Raw genomic sequence first — 8,250 nt, 5'->3', positions numbered from 1 at the left:
TGTTATGGCCAGCTGAAAGCAAAGCCAGCTGGTTCTGATTCTGAGGGCAGTTCCTGGAACGATGGCCCAGAAGGCCACACTTGAAGCACAAACCATCATTGGGATTGTGAGCAGAAGCTTGGGGTGGTACAGTCCGAAGGGGCTGCCTCTGCAGTGGAGGAGGCAGTTGAGGTGCGGCATAGGACTGTCTTGGTGCAGGTGCAGTTGGACGATACATGTTGTGGGGAATCCATATCCGACGCTTCTGCGCTGACGGGCCCAAAGATGAGCTAGCATCACGGTTGCGCCTAAGGGATCCCTGGTGTTCCCGAAGACCAGTCTCAACCTGAATAGCCTTGTTCACCAAGGTGGCGAAGTCGGAAAAGTCATGAGCGAGCAGTGCTAGCTTAATATCAGGGTGAAGTCCATCACGGAACTTTTATTGCCTACGAGCATCAGTTGCAATGTCTTCTTCAGCATAATGAGACAAGTCCAGAAATTCCTGCTGATAAGCATCTATAGTATTTTTGCCTTGGGTGAGGTTGCGGAAATATCGCTTCTTCCTGTCCATGATTCCCTGAGGAATGAAGCGGGCACGGAAGGCAGCTTGGAAATCTGGCCAAGTGATGACCGTTCCAGCAGGTAGGGTACGCCTGTGGCTATCCCACCATTGAGCAGCGGGACCCTTCAGAAAGAAAGATGCAAAGGTGACATAGCTAGCAGGGGGCCACACTAGCAGACTCCATTTCATATGTGATGTCGCGGAGCCAATCATCAGCATCAAGAGGTTGAGTTGAGCTACAGTAAATAGTTGGGTTGAGACGCATGAAGTCTTGCAGAGTTCCTGGGGTTGGCTGTTGATTCATGTTCAAACGAGGAAACTGAGCCATCATTCCTTCCATGAATTGGCGATTCAGCTCAAACTGTTGCATCATTCCAACAAAGAATTCGGGCGATGGTGGATCGTTGGCACCACGGCCACGACCAGCGGGTCTAACCATCCTGCTAACAAGTAACAGGGGGTAGTTCAGCATTGAGCATTTGTAAAAACAAGGATCATTCATGATGAAACATGCATAATGAAAGAGTTACGATGGATACCACTTCGTTGTCATCATGACGGTGTGTGTACTATCCAGAACACTATTCTAAGGAAAACTATGGCTTATCCAGCTTTGGGGTGGATGTGGTCACGGGATCCTAATGTTAGAGTTAGTAAAACCATTTTAACCCAAATAGAAGAGAGATCAGAGTCCCAGAGTATAGACGAGGAATAAAAGATCCTAATACCACCCAATGGCGACGTGGGCCCGTAAGCCACACAACCATGTTAGTAAAGTTTTTGTAGTGACTAGACTCGACTTTGGCCAAGGAGTTGGAAAGGGGGCTACCTACAGGCAGTCGGCTCTGATACCAACTTGTGACGCCCTCGATTCAATCGTACACTAATCATACACGCAAATGTGTACGATCAAGATCAAGGACTCACGGGAAGATATCACAACACAACTCTAGACACAAATTAAAATAATACAAGCTTTATATTGCAAGCCAGGGGCCTCGAGGGCTCAAATACATAAGCTCGAATACACCAGAGTCAGCGGAAGCAACAATATCTGAGTATAGACATGAGTTAAACAAGTTTGCCTTAAGAAGGCTAGCACAAAAGCAACAACGATCGAAAAGGCAAGGCCTCCTGCCTGGGAGCCTCCTAACTACTCCAAGTCGTCAGCAGCCGTCACGTAGTAGTAGGCACCCTCAGGGTAGCAGTAGTCTTATGTGGTGTCGTCTGGCTCCTGGGATCCGTCATCTGGTCGCAACAATCGGGTATGGGGGGAAAAAGAAGTAGCAAAGCAACCTTAAGTACTCATCCAAAGTACTCGCAAGACTTACATCAGATCTAAACTAAGTATGCATCTGTATCAAAGGAATGGGTTGTATATGTGGACTGGGCTGCAGAAATGCCAGAATAGAGAGAAGGCCTAGTCCTATCGAAGACTAGCATCTCCTGGAAACCACCATCTTCCAGCAACAGGAGGGAGTAGAGTAGCATAAAGTAAACTAGTAGTAGTGTTATCAACCTCGGCCAGAGATCCTTTCTCGACTCCCTACGAGAAAGCAATCCCAGAGCCATACTATCCAGTTATCATCTCATATCCAAGTCTCATCACAATCCATTTCTCATCTCAAGTATCCAGTTCTAGTTGTATCGATTGGGATACAACTCCAAGTGTTCGTTACCGTAGGACAGGCTATCGATAGATGTTTTCTTCCCTGTAGGGGTGCACCAACTTACCCACCACGCTTGATTAACTCCGGCCGGACACACTTTCCTGGGTCATGCCCGGCCTCGGCCAAACAATATGCCGCAACCCTACCTAGGATTAATAGAGAGGTCAGCACGCCGGACTAAACCTATGCCCCCAAGGGTCATGGGCCATCTCCCCGGGAACTCCTGCATGTTGCGTGGGCGGCCGGTGAGCCGACCTAGCTACCTCCTTCAACAAGGCAGGTGGTTACGCAGTCCAACCCGGCGCGCGCCGCTCAGTCGCTGACGTCTATTAAGCTTCGGCTGATGCATACGACGCAGAACGTCCATACTATGCCCACGTGATGGTTAGTGCTATCAGGCCAGAGGCCCCTCGGATCGAATATCCAAATCATAGTGGATTAGGAACGCGCGGTAACAAGCAGAGACTCACGAAAGATGTGACCCCGTTGCCCCATCTCGAGTACTTGCGGCAACGGCTAAGAATGCCCGGCCACGTCTCGTAAGTATCTCGCGGGCACCTTCCAGGTCAACCCGACTCCACATCACTCGCTATTAAACTCACGCGGGTACCCCTCAGGGTCGACCCATCTTTAGTAACATGGCGAAGTGTAAAGTCATAGTAACCATAGTAACTGTGTGTCTAACACCAAGGGGAAAACCCGAGGGATCACCCCCGGTGAATCCCACTCGATGTTATCATCAAGGTGAACGTAAGAGGATCCACCCTCGAGGTTCACACTTGAGGGGTTGCACGACAGAGCGGTAACGGAAGTGGTTAAGGAGGAAATCACCCATGATGACCTCGACTGTATAGCTAAACTACAGAGATCTCATCAGGAGTGATGTAAGAGGTCCCACCCTCGGCACTCGATGGTAACTCCGCAGAGTCGTACAACTAGGGGGTTGATGTGCGGTGTTGGGGCCTGGACGTCGATCACGTTGATCGAGTCATCAAACATAAAGCGAGGCAACTGGGACAAGGTGGGGGTTACTGATGGATCTCTAACCAACCTATACTAAGCAGCTTAGGATAAGTAGGTAAGGTATAAAAGCAGGTAACAACAACAGGCTATGCATCAAAGTAGGATCATACAGAAAGCAGTAGCAGTTCTAATGCAAGCATGAGAGGAAAAGAAATAGGCGATATCAGAATGCTCAAGGGGGTTTGCTTGCCTGGTTGCTCAGACAAGAAGAAGAGGTCGTCGGTGACGTAATTGATCACAACGACATCATCGGTCTCGGGGTCTACCAGAGAGAAGAGGGGGAAGAAACAGTAAATACAGAGCAATCAAAGCATCACAAGGCATAACATGACGACGGGCAGAGCTAGGGTTGCCCTAACGTAGTACTATACGTTGCAGATGGAGGGGATAAACATCCGAGGATGAATTCCCGGCGTTAGGCGGATTCCGACAGATGAAAGAGAGAGGAATGGTTCCCTGTTCAGCATGCTAGGGGCATGTGACCGATGAACGGACCACGTATTCGGATTCGTTGGATTTTTCTGAGCAACTTTCATATAGAAAACATTTTCATCCGAGGCACAGTTTATTTTCTATGAATTTTCAAGGATTAAGGCATTTTCTGGAATTATTAGTATTAACAGAAAAGGAATTGTGACGTCAGCAGAGTGTCAACATGACATCAGCAGGTCAACAGACCCGCTGACTGGTCAAACTGACTAGTGGGTCCCACCTGTCATAGTGAGTGGATTAACAGAACTTTAAACTAACTAAAAGAGGTTAATTAACAGTTGGGCCCCACATGTCAGTGACTATTTAGCTTAACTAATCATTTTTATTTAGAAAAACGTTTATTTAACATAATAAGCGATGGGGCCCGCATGTCAGTGACACTGTGTGCCCAGTCAGCACAGTTGACCACGGTCAACTAGGGCCATGGAGCCCATCGGCAGTGACCCAGAGGCGGGCCCCGCTGGTGCCAGGTCAGCGCCGGCGCCGGAGCAACGCCGGTGAGGCCATCCGCGGCAGATCCGCGCCGGAATTCGTGCACAGGGCGCGAGAGGGGGTGTGGCCTGGTGCGTTCGATCGGGCATTCGACGCCGCATCGATCTACGGTGGTCCCGTGGGCTAACTCGGCCAGAGTGGAGCGCTACATCGACGGTGGTGGGTGGTGCGTTCAGATGGAGTTCGGGATCGGCGCTACAGAGGGCGTGCGAGCGAAGTAAAGGGCTAGGCGAGGTGTATGGCACTCCAGGAGCTCGTCGGAGCTACTAGCTCGAGTGGAGGAGCTCGGTGGCGAGCCCTACGACGGCAATGGCGGACGGCGGAGCTCGGCTTGCGGGCGAGCTAGCTACGGCGAAAGGCACGGCACGAGGAGAGGAATGGAGGAAGGGAGGAGCTGACCGTGGAGCACAAGGAGGCTCGGTGGCGGTTTAGGAGCTGCAGGGGCGGCGCCGGAGACGAAGAAGATCGACGGTAGCCGGAGATGGGGACGAGGACGAACGGCGGCTGCGGTGCTTCCCAGCTCCACCTAAGGGAACCAGACGACGGAGTCAACCCCGGCGGAGCTTCACGACAAGACGGCGGAGCGAGGCGGTGGCTGTGGCCGCGGTGATGACGGAGGACAGCGGCGACCGCGCTCGGGTGGTGGCTCTGAGAAGGAGGCGAGGCGACGGAGCAAGCGGGGAGAGGGGATAGGGACTGGCGTGAGTGGGGGCAGCAGGGCAAGTGGGAGGGGAGAAGGGAGCCCGAGGCGTCGGGGGTCTTATCCCTCGTCGTCGACGGCGAGCTGGTTCGGCGGCGACGCGCGAGCGCGCGCCCACGGTCGGTTGAACAGGGGGAGGGGAGAGCGACAGGGGGAGGGGGAGTGGGCCACATGGCCTGTTGGGCCAGTTGACTCGGGTGGAGGGGTGGGCCGAGGCCCAGGGGGAGGCCAGGGGCTCTGGCCCCTTCCCCTTTTTTCATTTGCTGTCCCTTTTTCTTTTCTTTTTTGCTTTTCTGTTTTAGCCATTTTATGCCACCTAGGCATTTTGCAAAAATGCTGGATCACCACCAATATTACTAGGAGAATATTTTACACATGATGAACATTTTAGTTTTCATGTTTGAGCATTTTGAATTCCACACAAAATTTGAATTTGAATTCAACTCGAAATTGAAAGAGAGAGGAGACAAAGATGATCAAGCACTTGTTTAGCAAAATAATTAACTGAACCCCAGGGGTTACTGTAGCATCATTACATCGGGGTGTTACAGAAGTGTCTTTACAATAGAACCAAGTTTGGTTCCAGTCTTTGGGGTGACTCGGCGGCTTGGCGTAGGGAAAGTTGACTTCTTTCCTTTCTGAATTGAGATCCCACTGAGTTCCAAGCTGGGCCCGTCAGTAAACTCTGTCTGACAGTTTAAATAGTAAAATTCTCTGAACAATTCAACTGTGGGTTCTTCTTGAAGATAGGATTCACAAAAAACTTGGGAATTGCAAATATTAGATACAGAGTTGGGCCCAATATCTTGAGGGTGAAGTTTGAAGAAATGAAGCACGCCGCCGAAAAACTTTGAGCCGGGCGGGCTGAACCCCCGGCTCAGGTGGTCAGTGAAGACAATTACTTCTCCGTCCTTGGGTATTGGAGGGTTTTCTTCACCAGGAACCCTCCAGTGGATATCTTCTTTATTAGCTAGAGCGACAGTAGCAACAAAGTTGTTCAGGTCTTCTTCAGAGACCTGGGATTGGACCCAGTTGCACGAGGTATATGTCTTAGCCATTTTTTCGATGATATAAAATAAATATTATGCCGGTTTAAGATTATCTGGTCAAGCCGGCTGTTGGCTTAAAGGCAAAAAATAATGAAGCATGCATAGATGTTAAACCAGAGGATGGCAATGAAGTTATAAAGATAAGCTATTGGCGGCTTAAGAGGGGACTAATGGTACCTGGCGGGTTAAAGTTTCTGAGTTAAGCCGCACGCACAAATATTAATTTCACAGATCTAAGAATGGGAAAATTGCTAAGTGTTGGAAAAACAGATTTCATAGATTGATGCTGCAATTTTGGATCTACGACACTTCAGAGAATGGAAAATATTTAGACCTAAGTTGCAGAACGTGAGCAGTTCATGTGTCAAGATTGGTTTTCTTACGCAAGGGAGATGTTCTAATAACAAAATTGAGTACCACGTCTACCGCCGCGCAGGAGGGTACTAAGTCTGAATCAAAAGTTACAAGCTACAGCGAATAACGAGGATGAACTACCGACGAACTCGTGAAAACCCTAACAGGATCTAGAGGAGGAGAACTCACCAAAGTTGTTGAATAGCGGAGGCGCGCGGACGAACTCTGGTCAAATCAGGTTGATGCAGCGACCGTTATCGAGGCGGTGGCGAGAGTCGACGGCGGCGGCAGAGCTCGGGTGCTGAAGCGACACGAGGAAGAAGATGGAGACGAGAAGGCAAGGAGGGAAAGTGAAAGGGATCCCTGGCCCTATTTATAATGACGAAAGGATAAGTGACATGCGCGGGAATCGAGAAGGCCAAAAATGGATATGCAACAGCAAAGGCGCCTTGATTTTCGAGAAACTTATACATATATTGAGATTTGGACTTTGCGTTATACTAATGACAGGTGACGTCACGGCGGGTTATCACAATCCTAGGAGATGACGTCATGGCGGGTTATAAGATCTTGCAAGAGCAGATGAAGAAGGATTTTTTTCCAAGTGTTGAAAGATTGATATGAACAAAGTTCACATCAACCTAGGGCCTAATGTTGGGGATATAACTATTGGGTATGACCCGCCCAGGAGGGGCCAGGTCATACTGCTAGCGGTTCATAAAATACAAAGCCCATGAAGATGTTGAAGATGGCGGTTCACGAAGCAGGCTTACTGAAGGCCCAAAGCCCAAAGGCGACTTAAAGCCTATATATGTAAACCGCCATATATGTATGACTTGTATTGTAAGGCATGTGTAGTTAGTCACCGAGCCGCACACGTTGTGTATGAGCCGGCCGGGACTCCATGAGCCGTTGGGCATCAACCTGTGTATATAAAGGGACGACCCGGCGGTGGTTCAGGACAAGAAACAAGAGATCGAAAGCTAGGTCTAGCATATTCGCTCCCTGGTAATCGAAACCCAATTAATACCACCTCAAACTGGACTAGGCCTTTATCTTCACCGCAAGGGGACGAACCAGTATAAACTCCCTGTGTCCTTTGTCCCATTTAACCCCTTTAAGCTAGCCTAGTTGAGATGGCTCCACAACTAAGTCCTTCTGCTAGGACATCTATCGTGACAATTCCACGACACTAAGCACGCTAGTGGCGGTTCCCAGGCGATAAAAGTAAAGGTTTACTCCCCCTCCACCATCAATCACACTCCACGGCTTGTCCAAAACAATGGGTGCCATCCATACCAACATCAGTCCCGGGGGAGTTTTGTTTAATTATTTGCATATTTGAGTTCGGGACTGGGAATCCCTATTACCGTCCATTTTCTCGTGCGATGGCGAGTGAATAAACACTCGACCTGAGAATAACCCACTTAGCATGGAAGATACCGAGCACCTCCTATCGTTCCATGAACGATCCAGGCACACAAAACAGATAATTATTTAGAAGTTTTTAGAGGTGGCACATGCAAATTTACTTACGACGGCAGGGTAACACCGTATATAGGCAGGTATGGTGGACTCATCTGGAATAACTTTGGGTTCAAGGTTTTTGATGTACAAGCAGAATCCCCACTTAGTACAGGCGAAGGCTAGCAATTTAGATTGAGAAGCGGCCAGCTAGAGAGCAACAACGATCATAACCATGCATTATGCGTAAGTAACATTGGACACTAGCATGAGCATGAAATGAACACCATGAACATAAACATTATAGAGGCTATGTTGGTTTTGATTCAACTACATGCATGAACATGTACCAAGTCAATCCACTTGAACATTCAGATGAGGATACCATATCATCATACTACATCACAATCATCTTAACGCTATGTTGATATCCAAGATAAATCATTATTAACTCCCAGCTACTTA

The sequence above is a fragment of the Triticum urartu genome, chromosome 7A, assembly GCF_056163025.1.
Source record: "Triticum urartu cultivar PI428250 chromosome 7A, HENAU_Tu73, whole genome shotgun sequence".
NCBI lineage: Eukaryota > Viridiplantae > Streptophyta > Magnoliopsida > Poales > Poaceae > Triticum > Triticum urartu.
Note: the sequence above shows the minus strand (reverse complement) of the source record.